General features: G+C 45.3%; 1 protein-coding gene across 24 annotated transcripts in view; it reads right to left on the bottom strand.

Annotated features, from left to right (window-relative positions):
* LOC117600892 (bromodomain adjacent to zinc finger domain protein 2B) overlaps positions 1-15223 on the bottom strand; it is a 93859-nt gene that overhangs the window by 53715 nt on the left and 24921 nt on the right. For 23 of the 24 annotated variants that reach the window (XM_034316911.2, XM_034316916.2, XM_034316921.2 and 20 more), the window contains one exon: positions 6109-6177. The gene's annotated coding sequence lies outside the window, so the exon portion shown is untranslated. Of the gene's footprint in view, positions 1-3675; positions 3800-6108; positions 6178-15223 lie in introns of those variants that run through there. The other variant, XM_034316915.2, reaches the window with a different exon arrangement.

Raw genomic sequence — 15223 nt, 5'->3', positions numbered from 1 at the left:
TTTGGAATTTATTTTTGATTCAACTTTTAAAGGTGGTACAACAATCGCGGTGAAAATGAGTAACGTATGACACACTGCAATTGAAGCTATCCAAATATTTCAAGATAAGAATACGAAACGACACGCGTCATCGAAATGGCGTTTCTTCGAAAAGCTCATTGCGAGAAGATCACGCAACGTGTTCGACGTTTCACGAATCCGTCCACGCGAGTACGGAGACACGCTCGCGCGATTACGAGACCGACTGCTCGCGTACTCCGCTCGACTCGCCGCTAAACTGCAGCTGCACTTAAGCTCGACTATCCCGGCTGCCGGCGCGGCGTTTCCGCATTGTCCGCCATTCTTTCGTCGCTTTTTTGTCTGTCCGTGAGTCGCGCTCGATCGACGATTTCTCGCCCTCGTGCCGTTCCCGACCTATTGTGTTACGAGATACGTGCCGATTTCCTGAATGAATTTCCAGCCGACCTGCATTATTCAACGAGCCACGCTTCTCTGCTGCCTGCGACCTGGTTGCGCACAGTTCGACGTGCAAAATATACGCGATCAAAGTTGAACGAGTTGCCGGAGTTGCTCGAAACTCCCAAACGTAACATCTCAATCATTTCTTTTCGGCTATGAAGATACAAAAGTCATCGAGACTTTGACCGAAATTTTTATTTTGCGGCGAATAAATTTCGTCGATTAGACCCCCGAAATTGGGAAATTTTACAAATTCCCAAAGGAAAATCTGAGGTTTAAAGAAACGCAGCCTCCAGGTTCGTGCAACAATTAACGAGGAAAGTAATTGTTCCGGGAATCGAGCGATGTTATCTGATCAGAACTCGCTCGACTAACCACTGTATTAGAATTGAGAATGGAACGTGAGAGTAAGAGAGACGCGTGTATCGCATTGTTTTCAAAGTTACGATGCATCATTTCTGCATACATAGGCATCGCCGCAGAAAGAATCGTTCCTTTTTCGAAGCGCCTCGGAGGAATGAAAGATTCAGGCAGAATATTCGGAAATAATTGGATCCTTACGACAATGGTTCTAAGGCTACGCCAATATCGAGAACATTGTTTTTTTAACCGGTTTCTTCATATGATCTCTCGGCGCTTCGTGGCGTCCACTTTTTTTCTCTTCTTCTATCGCCGGCTCGCTCGAGACACGAGAATGACATGGTTTTTATGAGCTTTTTTTTTACGAGCTTCCTGAAACCGGTTTTTTTTTCTGCCTTCACCGTGTTCATTGATGAAACTTCGGCGCTTAAAGGGCATAGACTTTCACATCGCGTGTCTTTATGCTTAAAGAGGATATTTTAAAGGAAAGCGAGACATTTCGAGGAAGGATAAAGAGAAGAATGGAAGAAGACCTCTTGATGCTTTGTCAGATGGATAGATGACTACCAATTGATCGATATTATTCAAATGTAAGAAATTCTAAAAAAAAATAGATAAATTATCCAATGATATAAAATTTTGAAAAAAAAGAAGAAACTGCTTCTGATACTTGTCAAACACAATAGACAACAATAGATGAATGTGAACTTTTTATACGAGAAGCAAAAATATAAAAACAAGTAACAATAACAAGAGATATCAAGTGATCACTTCGTCAATTTTCGATTGAAACTGTTGAATACACGGTTGAATGTAAAATCGAATTGCATAAAAATAAAAAATAAAATATTTTTCAAGAATACAAAAGCAAGTAACAATAACGACAGATAACAAGCGATAACGCGTGGATCAGCGTGTTGCAGGGATGCAGATTTGATTTTCAATCGAAAATACATATATCGGGGAATGGTGTTCGAAAATGGTGTGGCGATTAAACAACACTGACACGAGGAAGTATAATAATTGCGTAGGTACCGAGCAACGTTAATGGAACGTCTTGCCAGCGGCTGTAGCGCGATCCAAGGGACAGCGTGTAATAAACGTGTACGATTTTCTCCATTCCTCTCTCTCTCTCTCTTTCCTGCACCTTGCATCCTCTCCTTGCTTACGTCTCTCCCTCTCCTACCTTTCCGTCTCTTTCTCAAGCATATGCTTGCACGTGTACACACAAACACGACACGTAGCACGGTTAAAAGGCGCAGAGACGAGAAATCGCTTGCGACTGGATTCCACGAGCCGGCCAACAGGCCACAAAACTTGGCTGAGGCTCAAAAGAATCGTCCTCTTCTTCTTCTTCTCTTTCGTCTGCATCGAATTATTCTCCTTCTTCTCCTTTTCCATCTCTCTCTCGCTCGGTCTTTCTCGTTCTACGCGCGGATATCTTTTTCCTTTTCGCGGATCGTCGCCTTTTTCTTTTATCGCGTCTTCCTCGCTGCGCCGTGACTCGTCTTTTGCATTCTCCACCGCCGAATTACTGCTTTAAGACTGCCCTCTTCGACGAAAGAGGGCTCCAACACGGATGAGCAGGATTCGGAGGAGCCGAGATAGTTATACAGAAGTTACGCGTCGATTATTCGCTTTGAAATGAACGAAATCCGCAAGATGTTGGTGCTGATAGATGATAAATCAGTGATTTTGATTTATAATATCGTAGTGGTGACGCGAAAGGGAAGTATTGAAGTCGCGAATATGTGCAAATATTTGTCGAAGTCACAGATATTTCTCCTGGAAATTCTTCCCTGGGAACAGTAGAATTCTTTAAAATTCAAAGCTATCCCACGAATTCGAAGCTCGCAATGCAGAAACGTGTAAAAATTCGCGCGATCTGTAACTATGCGTTAATAATGCGTGAAGCGGGTAGAATAAAAGGTGAATTGGCTGGTGTAATTTTCAACCGACTCGTTAGCGTTAAATCTGCTGGTGGAAATGTTAAAATCAAAATTCATGCCAAGTTCTTAACGCAACTCGCCCTTAACCACGAGTAATAATGCGGCGAAACTAAAATCAGAAGGAACGAGCTCTGTTGAACGAAATTTTTATCACTCTTATCTTTGTTTAATTTGAAGATTTGTGTTTTAATAAGTGATTTTTTGTTCTCAATCAATAACCATAATCATAGTTTTTCTAAATTTCAGATTGCCTCTCGCGTTTGCCAAAGAGTAATCGAGTAAATGTTACATGTTGGAACTTAATAACCCTTTAATAACAGGTTTTCGTCGGACGGTGATTAAATTGCTGACAAAACGAGTCTAATACCCTGTGTGTTCCGTGGTTCCATAATAGATGCGTCAACCTACGTTGAACGGCAAAACGTTTTCCACGCTAAGAAACTATAAAAGCTGCGCGTGCAAGCACCGAGCACGCTCAGGATCGAGATTTTCTCGTCGCGTAGCCTGCAGGCAAGGAAGGCGGAAAATTATCCCTCGAAACTTCACGACCCGTTGTTTTTCTTCCCTCTTTTCTACCGGCATCTAATTTTCTCCCGTGCTCTAAGCCGCCGTCCACCAACCACCCCTTTCATCTCTGCACGAAACTTCGTGACCATGTTACGCGCGTGTACGTGATCGTGCCGTTTAAAAGAAACTTTCTGATTTCGGATCTCTACGAGCTTCGTCCACGTAACCTTAACGATAAACGATAATGAGTAGCTCCATTTCGATAATTATTCAATTACGTTGCATTTGAAGTATTTCCCTGTCGATTTTTCTTACAGTTCGAAGAACACTGTGCTTCGTCCAAAACCGAACGAAATCCACGTGGGCCAAGATAAAAGGAGAAGGGTTAAACGACACTCACCATACGGCCGCAGACAAAGCAAAGAAAAAGAAAGCGGCTTCTAATCCTACTTGGTATTTATCGCGAAGACAAAACCGAGTCGGTTCGGCGCGTCCACAGTCGCGGCGACTCGTCGCGCTGAAACTGCGTACCGTTTCGCAAGAAACGCTCGTCAGCAGGTAGGCAAGCGAGCGAGCAAGCCAGGCAAGCAGGCAGGCAACCACAGAATCGAGTAAACGTTAAAACGTAGTTTTCAGATTCTCCCCTTACAAGAGGCGTCGTGCAGAGTTAACGGGAAAGTATATTCCGGCTAGAGATTTTCCCTAACCAAAAGGAGGGACACAGAAGGATAGAAAATTATCCCTTTGAAAGCTGTCCCTCTCTTCTCTTCTCTTCTCCCTTTACTTTATCTCTCTCTCTCTTTCTTTCAGTCTCTCTCGATCATTCCTTCTTCCCCGTCGAACCTGTCCGATTGCCTGTTTCCTTCTCGTTTTCGAAGCCGCTGCCAACCGAACACGGCTGGTTCTCTCTTTCTGTCCGGACAGTCGGGTTCCATCGTTTTTCGCGTGTGTGTATGGATGTATGTATGTAAGTACGTGGCCAAGGCGCTCGATATTTCAGGCCGTCGCCCACGAGAAACGCAGTTCCTGGGGGCGTGTTCCGCACTGCTATGGTCGGAGTCGACGTTGGCCGGCCGGCGTTACCTCGGTTCGTTTACACCGAACCTAGAGAAACGGAGTAGCTGGCATAATTTCCGGCGGAGACGGTGGCGTGCGCAGCTAACACCGTTTCATGCGTCCGCAACGCGATTCCGCTCTGCTTTGCCTCCATTCCCCATACACCTTCTAACGTTATGCGAGTCTAGCTTCTACCTTTTAAATTAGCCATCGTATTATCCTTTCTTCCACTATTCGAAAACGGACGAGGATCGAAATCAAATCCAGTTGAATGACATTTGAAAATTCGATCGAACGACAGTCGAAAACGCGATCCTGGTATCGTTACGCAAAGCGGTAATACCGGATTTACCCCGAGGCTAAGAATCGCCGAGAAGAACCGTCGTGACTCATGCTTTCGGCTTTTATCTCATCCTGGAATACATATTCGAAAAAGAAGCCGAGTTACCGATTCACGTCGCGTCCAGTTGGACGGTGACGCGCACGGGGCGCGAATTTTAAAATCCTTCGAGTGCGCTACACGGACGCAGATAAGAGCGGGGACGAAAAAGGTAAACAGAAATGAGATTTATGTTATGTAGGAAGTGAAACAAAAGTAACAGAAATAAGAATGATTAAGATCATTCGATACGGTAAGATCAAGGGGTTAGTAAAAAAGTGGTGCATTTAAATTTCTTACGTAGAGGAGTACCTACAAGATCGATGCAATAAAATCGTTATGATGAAATAGTAACCGACTAGAGTTCGCACGATCAATCGAACCATCCGAGATCCAAGCAACGGGTTTAACGAAACGATTCGAGCGATTTTATTAATCATGGTATCGCGGAAACGAGCGCAATATACGTTCATTAAAATACCACGGTGCGCCGCTTTCGCACACTCTCGGTCGGAGATCACCTTGTATTAATACGACTAACGAAGACAGTACAGATATAAACCGATAAAATTTACAGTAACCATAAAATACTTTACGCCTCTCCCTCTTGGTCGTTTAATTTCCTACTTAGACCGTCTTATCTTCTTCATAAATGCGATTGAAAAAAGTATCGAGATAATTCCCTAAAAATGTGTGCATCGATTTCTACGAAATCCTAGTCTTCGACCTTAGTGTTATATTATAATTTAAAGCCGAGGCTGAAAGTTAGTAAGTGTACGAGCTGTGCCTCGAGCACACGCGCCAAAGACAGGGAGACTAATGAAAGCGTACTAAGGTGTAAGAGAGAAGGAGAAAAAGGTGAAACGTTCGATCAACGCAACGAAGAACGAGCAGAGTCGTTGAAGAAACGCATTGGGTTGACTCATTCCAACGAGTTGGCGAGCACCCTCTCCTCGATCAGGTATTTCCATGCGCAAGGTGCAGCATGCGCACACTCTGGCGATCACAAGTACACAGGTACGCCACCTTGGTGCCGCCTAAGAGACACAACTGTCCGCTGACGTCATCGCGCGACAAATTATTCGACTCATGGGAGTTCGACGCGTGTGTGAAACGTAATACGCGGTTATGTACTATTATCCTCGTTTCGAACGCGGAAAACACGATTCAGAGTTAAAGAAAAGGTGAAAACAAGGCGAGAAACTTTATAACCGGAGAAAATATAATAGTTGCTGCCTATTGTGGATGATCCACGTTTATACCGAGGTTTATTTTACGGTTTAACGGATAAAAATAGAGAAAACGACGGGAACGAGAAATTGCCACTTACATAGAATTACTGAATCGTAGATTTCAAGCACGTTAAAACTTAGAAATACTATTTTGAAATGTAAATACCTGGTAATACGACGTGTAGTTCACTCATTCGCTTCTGTTCACCCGACTCCTTGTCATCGTAAACGTCACCTGTAATTAAAAGAAATCAAGATTAGAGAAAATTAAAGAATGATTCTGTAATTCTTATCCATGTAAAACCAGTCAGCATCGATCGAAAATTATAAACGATCGTTGGTGCATGAAACGCGACATCAATCGTGCCTTCTCGTACAGACGATAACGAGGTAGGTAGTACTGTCAGCTAAAGAAGGGGTTCTCGGTGGATGCGTGTGTAGTATGTGCACGTCGACGATGAAGCAGTAGTCATAGAAAGGGTTGCCGAGCAGCATCGAGCGTATAACGTACAAATTATACGTGGCCACGGAACGGCTGATTTACACGCAACAAACGAAGCATGGAAAACCGTTATCGCGAGTTGAAACGCGGTAACGTGTTAAGTATCCATCGAGAAACATCTGATAAACTAATTCGATCGTGTGATCCCGACGAGATCCTGAGTACAACCGAATACGGTCCACACATTTAATCTTCACACATGAGAATTTCGCGTTATCTAACGCGTGCAACTTACGTATGACCTATTTCCTTTCATTGATAAGGATACAATAAGAAGACAGTCTGACACGTTCCCAAGAAGCGAGCACAGTAGGCTCGTTCACGGTTCGCGACGTTTTCTACGCTTCTCCAGTGAAATCAAACGAGAAACGAAGCTCGAAAGTGCACGTTTAACCGAGCAGAGTAAAAATCATATAACCGTGGCGAGTTAAACGAAGAAAAACGAGTGCAACGCGTAACTCTTCGCTAAATCCGGCTGTCAGTGAATCGCGTTCAAACCGAACTCCTATTTAACGTTTGCGGCGTTTGCGTTTAGCGCCGCCTTCCCGCGGAACGCTTTCAAAAGTACTCGAAACCTCCGAGCGAGAGTAATTTCCACAATTAGCGTTCGCCTCTCCACACATGCTACACAAACGTCTACACACGCGTACGACTATGCGTGTGACTGTGTGGAAACGTGCTTTGCCTTATTTATAGTTTCCCTGGTATGTCCCACGATTTTAAGGTTTCCTAAGGTACCCTGGTCAATTCGACTATGTCTCTTGGAGCGCATCTTAACCCCGCTGCATTACATTCGCGTCGTAATTGCTCCGTCTGAAAAATCTTCATTTTTTCAATTTTTGCCACTGTCAGTGACAAAGAAACGAGACGGTGTCGTGATCTCATTTTTGAAAAAAGAAACGACATTACACGCCTTCTTCCTCTGCGCCCATCAAATCTCGTTTAGCGAAGCGCGAGCGTGCATACACACGCACACCCACGGGGTCGATTCTCGATTCAGCGAAGCGTCGATTTGCCGCATGCCCGACAGCGTTACTTTTGTATGGAGCTACGGAACCGCGTAACACGCCTACACATACACACGTTCGCGCGCGTGTAAATAATTACAACCTTCTAGAAGAGCGGAGCAGAGCAGGCCAGAAGAGTAGTAGTAGTAGTAGTACGAGGAGGAGGAGGTGGAGGTGGAGGCGAAAGGAGGGCCAAACGAGCCACAGCTTTCAAAAAGCATCCCACCGATAATACCCATATTCCCAGCCATCGAGACCCGCAGAGCTGCGCAAAATTCCAGACTCGCCGCGTTCTCTCTTCCCTCTCTAACCCCCATTTACCTCTGCTATGCGAGGAGAGGATATCCAGGCGGTCGCTACCGCTACTGGTTTCCCGTGCTACGCGCGGCATCGCCGGGAGCGACGATAATATAAAGCTCGTCGTTCTAGCCGTCGCGGCGCTGGCTCGGAGGCGCGCGACGCGACCGACACACAGACGCGTAACGACAACGAACAAGATACCCATGGTATGTGGAAGATGAACATACGTGCCGTTGATTATGGAAGTGGGTTCATAGAAAGGGTTAATACGACGATGCAAAATCCAGTGCATCGACGATGCACCCCCTGGCGCGTCGAAATCCAACGTCATCGCAACGCGATTTCTAGTTTTCCTATTAAATGTCGCGAATTACGATCACGCGAAAACGTATCGGAACGGTGACACGGAGAGAGGTCGCGTTTCGAGGGGTAGGTATGAGAGCCAGGGGAGAATCGGTTGGAAGAAGCGAAGAGGAAGGGACTCTTTCTCTCCAGCACAGGGAAAGAAGACGCGTAAACGAAGGATGAGAGAGAAAGGTGCAGAGGAGGGTAATAGGGAAAGAGCCGCCGCGCCGGTGTACCGTGGGGTGAGTCGGCGCGGGAACGAGCGGTTTCGTGGGTCGGTGGGTGGACCGGGAGAAGCGTAGCGGACCGAGATAGAAGCGGAGGAGGAGGGGAGGTGGGACGAGGTTGGTTAAGCGGACGACGCGTAGCGGGGCTGAGAGACGAAAGAACGTATATAGGGTGTCTCAGCCATCGTGGTAAACACTAACGAGCAGGGGATGATTCCTCGAGTGAACGTAAGTCAGAGATGCGGAATAAAGTTTTCGCATTTTGCATGTTCGTTTGCGTTCACGCACATGGATAATAAGATTACTTGCTTCCTGTCGTTTCAACAAGACTTACCAACTGGTAGCCGCGTACTTGACCGATTTTCAAAGCGGTTTTTCTCCAAAACTAGGCCCCGTATGCGAAAATGTTACTATGTACTTTGAATTTATTTTTTATATTAGAAATCATCCCCTTCTGACCGATTGATGGCAGGTTGGCTGGGTCACCCTGTATAGTAGAGAGGATAGGAGCGAAGCAGTCGTTGGTGGGCGGCAAAGGGAGAGCGAAGAAGGGGTGCGGGGAGAGACACACGGTGCGAGAGGTGCTGGGCTGAGTTTGCGAGCACGCGCTACTACTCTTCGAGGCTCGGAGTTCTATCTGGCCGTGTCCCTCCGGTTCTCTCTGTATTTCTTTCTCTCTCACACCCTCGATCCCTCTTTCACGAGGTTTCTTCGTTCGGTGCACGTACTACTCGATCCTCTCTCGCTTTACGCCCGGTTCTCTCGGATCCCGCTTCGTTCTTCGTTCCTCGTCCTTCCCTTCTGCGGTCTTTCTCCTTTAACGACTACCCTCTCTTTTCCACTATCCTACCGACCGCCTGGATCACTTCAGCTTCTCTCTTTCTATCAGCGCCGTCCGGGTTCGTTCTCTGACACTCCACCAACCCAACCCGCGCTCGCATCTCTCTCTCGCTCTTCCCTGCCCCCGTCCACTCTTCTTCATCGCGACAGCCGCATCGGTTCTCGTTCTGCGTCCTCCGTTCTCTCTGTCCAAGTATCTGTGTGTATATGTGTGTCAGAGCACCTCTTTTTCTCGCGTCTGTATACGCTCCACGGCCCGGTTCCTCCTGCTCGACGTTTCCCTGGCCTCTATCGCTCTCTCGCTCCTTTCCCGCGATCCAGCTCTTTTTTCTTTCTTACTATCTTTCTCTCTCACACTTTTACCGAGTCGCTCCTCCTCTTCAACTCTAACCGATCCTCGCTCGCGTTCTGCTTGGCGTGTATGAGACACGAGAAAGGCTCGGAGCCGAGTTCACGTTCCATCGCGAAGCGGCCTGGGTGGAATTGGTATATCGGGGGATGGAACGCAAGCTTAAGGTCCATTTATACATCGACGACTAGAGCGTGGACAGAGTATCGAACGCGACTGCATCGTCGAACCACCGATCAATAGAGTTTCGTCATTATTTCCGATTACTTCGGGAGAAACCGAGGATACGAACTAAAATAACGACAAAAGTTTAACCCCTGCTTGATCTATCAATGTATGGATGGACCTTTAAGAGATATGGTCATAATCGTACCGATCCCTCAAGACGAGTCGTTGTTGCAACGGAAGTATCTTCGGTTGTCAAGAGTACCGAAACTTTCGATGCTTCAGATAAAGGAGCCCCGCTAATTAGTAGGAGAAAATGTTGGACAGTAGCGAAACTGGCTGTCGAGGAAGATGAGAAGTCGATGGTATGGACCGAGACGAAACACGAGGATAATGATCTGAAGAGTTTCGAACTGATATTGTTATCGATATTTTACAAAAGATTTCTAACCCATTTTCCCTGAAAAATTTATTCTTCGACCCGATGATGTATATCGACCAAAATGATGATGTTTGCGAGGAGCCTCGTTTATATTTGATCGAGTATCGCACAAAGCGGTGGCACGAATCGATTGTCCCCGCAATATATGTACATATGTATGTATATCATTTCCGTTTCACGAGTATTCGACTTACTATGAATGAATATGATCGTACACGTGTAATCATAGTTATGCTACACGTATACATCATCGTATAATATCGGTCAAATCGTTTGTTGTTCAGTGCGAGCAATCAGGTTTCGCACGCGTGCGCAAGCATACCTACCCCGCGCTTAGATCACTTTCATGAGCGCATAATCGCGTGGCCGTCGATTTATTTTCCGATCGTTAGCTGGCCATATTAATATATGATAATGCTGGCAATAAAGTAATCGCAACGCGGCATCGAAGCGTCTCATTAAAAAGCTGATAAACAACCGACGCATTCGCGCGATCAATTTTCGACGCGATTGAGTAATTGCTCCGCCTTCCAACTCTTACCCTACTTTACCCGAATAAACGCGCCTCTTCTTCGTTTATTTTTTTTCCCCTCCTGTATCACAAATTTCCGCGTGTAATTACCAGCAAGTGCTTTTCTCGAGTCTACGAAGCACTCGCAACCGCGACCACTTTTTCCTGATCGAATATTAATTTAAATTGCGTACCGCGAAAATTCGAAGAAAAAACACGACGACTCCCGTTCGTTTCTACATTGATAGTTAATGATTTCCTATGTATGATCTCGGTCATGACGGTATATCAAAAACTGCCAGAATATTTCACGAATCGGGTAAACAGAAATTTATGAACGACCCTTTGCCATTTCCCTCGTGGCGTCGTTTTTAATGTTTGCCCATTGATTTGCTCCAGTGACACCGAAATAAAACGTACGACAATGCCCTGGTGATAAAGAATTTGTTACCCGAGAAATCCACCCCCGTTAGTTATATGTATATATGTACACATACATGTACATAGTATGTAATGTCCCCGCGGAGAAGAGCGGGAAAGAAATATCGCGTAATTTATTTTTATCGTGGCCCACGTTCCACCGTTCTACTGTATATCAGGCTTGCTCGCCTGCAAGAAGCCCCAATTTAAAGGTTTAACCACATCCCGGCACAGTTTTCAACCCTTCCAACACTCCTTTATCACCTCTACGACAGCTGTTAATTACGAAACAAAATACGCGACCTTCCTAAGGGAACAGAAGCTATTTTGCGAGGAAAATTTAAGGAACGATTGTAAGAATGATTGAGGTGTATGAACAAGCTGAGGATGACGTGTATATTCAAGAAAGAAGAATACTCTTAGAATATTTCTCGCGTTATCAGTGATAAAGAATACTTTTATTTCATTCTAACGCGACGAGTGCTCGTACGATCATAAACGGATTGAAACAGTTGGATAATTGTGTGCAAAAACGAATCGCGCTTTTGTTTTAGCCGCGACAATTACTTTCCAATACAATAAGGGGCCATCGGGAATGAATTATTAATTCGTAATGAGCGCAAGCTGTCGCTCGTTCAGTTTGCTATAAAACGTCATGATTTCCTTTAAAATATACACCTTTTTCACTCGCTGCTTTTTGTTTTATACGTTTCATGAAACAGATTGAAATGAAACTGTGTCTAAAATAAAAATGACAATTCCTTCGATATTTTCGCTGCATCTCGATTATTTTTCTACCTGTTCACCGAGAAATCGGACGCATTCCTTCTTTAGTTACATCAATTCATGGCAGAATTTAGGTGGCATTTCGCAGCAACAACGACATCGGCATCGTTCTAACGCGTCACACGAACCTTCATGACACAATAATAAGCGTTCACTGTCGGTTCGTTTATATCGTGTCATGGTCAAAGCTTGCAAGGGTCAAAGACACACAACTCGTCAGACTCCATGAATGCTACTGTGCCAGGCGTTATTCCTAACACGACTGAAGAACGAAATAGGTGTCACACCTTCCAACCCCTTTCCAGTGCAATTACTTTCCTAGTTTGTTCTCAGAGAAATTTAATTCTCGCGCATATAATATTCCGCTCTATGAATATATTCTTCGAGTACCCCGAATAAAAACTACCCAGCGAAACTTTGAATACCGTCGGTTTGATATTGAAAACGCGTTATCAATGAACAGATATCAGGCAGATTAACGGCGATAAAACAGCACAATGTCTCTATAGATTTCTTTTTCTGCGAACGTTACGATATTGGAAGGGACGAAACAACGCCATTCTCATAGAACAAAGTAAACGATTATGCTCGCGAAGCACGAACGTTTCTCTTTTACAGCGAGTTGAACGCGAGTCTAGGTATCGAAAGTGCGTTTCTTACGGCGTCGCACGCGTGATACGGTTGCGAAATAAGTCGAGCTGGCCGAAGCCGAGCACGCTTTTTGTTCGCGGGTAAGAAACGAAATACACCGCGGGTAATTCGAGCGTATCACGCTGGCAACGTCCCACGAGACGGATGAAATCGGTCTCGAATGCTCGCCAGCTCGCCTTTGGCCTCTTCTAATGTCGGACCACGAGCAATCAAGCAAAAATTACTGGAATCCCGCTAAATTCGCTCCATTTCTCAAAGGTTACATACCTACGTTCTGTAACTGTGCATCGTTACATAAACGCAATTAAGAGATAACATTCTTTCTTTCGTGAGCGATGGATTTAAAATTCAGATAAAAAAGTGTTGAATGTCCAGCACCGTGAAAACGTTGAATAAAATTTGTTGAAGGAAATATATAAATGAGTAACCGGCTGTCCACGCCAGGTTTGAAAGAAGGAGGAGAGAAGAACGGGAGGGACAGGTGCACAGCGATGGCGTTAAAACGAAGGGTTCCCAACAGCTCGCAGAGACGATCGCAAGATCGTTGCGGCTAACCGCGAACGATGCAAATGTTAGTTATTTACAGAAACGGTGCCTTCGTGCACCTCCAATCAGCGTCGAGGAAAGTGTACCGACTCGTCTGAAACTTCGACTCGAATTTACAAATAAATTTACTGCTCAATGAACAAGAGAACGGTGTGCCTTTCGAAACGAAAGGTTTCGCTTAAATTAGGATTTCTATATTGATAATTATCAATGTGAAATATTTCAAAAGTTATTTCGTTTTTCCTTCATTTCTTTGAATCATTTAACCGAAGTAAACTCGCGGCAGCAATTACAGGTGACTGGCAAGCTGGTAGGGCATCTACCAACGAGTCGAACGTCCAGCAATCGATTCCTTCTATCGACAAGTCGACCGTTTTACGTACTCCCGGTGCAGCATAATGCCGATCGGAAGATGGCTGACGATCGTGGAAAACGTCGAAAAAGAATCGTCCGAGACGGCTTACACGAACCTCCCCCCTTCTCTTTATATCGAGCACTCGATCGATTCAAGTTGTCCCCTCGGTGCAACGAACAGCAGCAAAGTCCCTTATTGATCACGAGTCACTGCTCACCGACATTCCGATTCTGTACGATTGCTGATCCGAAAGTAAATCTAGCCTCGGGTAACTACCGTGTATTTCCAGAACGCGAACGAAGAGAACGGTATACGGCTACGCATCGACTTCAAGAAAGAGGAACGATTGTAAAGGATCCCTTATATAGTAAGGTAACTTTGCTTTAGTACACTTGACATATTCAATCGACGTTCTCTTATTTCCATATCTAACGAAAATATTAAACAGACTTGCCTACTCGTCGACCGTGGGCTTCATTGGGAATCTTGAAAAGGGATGATTCTTTCAATTTGATCGTACGAACTCTTCGGCTCGCAGTTGCTCGCGATGTCGCCTCTTATTCGCGGTGGGTCATTCGGTTATTTATGGCCTGGTAGTTGCCAGCAGCGCAGGGTTCGAAGGATGGCGGGTGAGGGGTTGCTATGTAGCAGCAGCAGCAGCAGCAGCAGCAGCAGGCCAGTGCTGCGCTTTGAAGCTACGAAAAGGGGAGGGTGGCGATTTCAGGGAGGTGGCAGAAGCTGACTCTTTACGTGTGTGCACGAACGAGAGCCAGAAAGAGAACGTTCAACGAACGAACGAACGAACGAACGAACGGGTAGAGGGAGAGTTGGCCAAGCTTGTACACAGCGTGTGTAGTGAAGTCTATAAAGGAACGCTTTATTGATCTCAGTTTGAACGCACGCTAGGATACCGATATAGTTCCCTGCTCGCTATAACTCCACAGACTCTGAATAAGGGGAGTTCTTGAGATACAGGGTGTGTCTGATGGCCGGTGGTACGGTTTCTTCGCGAATGCTTGGATAATGGCGAACCCAGACCCGGTTGTCGTCATTCTGGTCTGCGTGACTGGCTGGCTCCCTCGACGAACCGTAAAAATTATGCGAGCCTGCCTTGCCTTGCCTTGCTTTACTTGCTTTACCTTGCCTCGATCACGTGCCTGACGATAGTCAGACGAGGATCGATCGATAACGCGAATTTATCAAATTCGCGAGGAATTTCATCGATGGAGGTATTCGAAAAAATCATACTTCTAACCAGTCTTAATTAGCTTTGAATTTATTGAAATGATAGCTCGCAAACGGAGCGGAATAATTTTCTTTCACCGCATAATGGATCGACATTCGCGGTCTAGGTAAAACGTATCAGCTATGGTATATCCGTAAGGTGGCATTAATCATGTCTTAGGAGAGGAAGCGGAACTGTAGCAGACGCGAGAGACAGGATCCGTTAACTGACGTTGCAATTAGGCGTACCGAGGGAAAGAGATTGTGCAAATTATTAAGACATCGTGATATTAATTGAGCGATACGTTTGATAATGGTTACGCAGAGGGTTATAAACGTGTTGCGTATACGGTAGGAAAACGCAATTATTCGTATCGCGGGAGATAATTCGATTCACAAAGGAAGCGTACTCAACTCGATATATCCGGCTCGCCTCGCTTTTCACCCGATGAAAAACCATTTTCTTCGATCTTTCATACGCGTATATGCGCCTATGTCTCGTAATCATAATTAAACGCGACGTGTAACCGATGTGTAATTACGTAATTACGGTATGGTGGAATTAGCGAAATAGTAGGCTTTGAGAGGCCTCGATGTCGTAAAACCGTGGC

The sequence above is a fragment of the Osmia lignaria genome, chromosome 16 (assembly GCF_051020975.1).
Source record: "Osmia lignaria lignaria isolate PbOS001 chromosome 16, iyOsmLign1, whole genome shotgun sequence".
NCBI lineage: Eukaryota > Metazoa > Arthropoda > Insecta > Hymenoptera > Megachilidae > Osmia > Osmia lignaria.
This window is presented reverse-complemented; position numbering and strand designations above follow the sequence as displayed.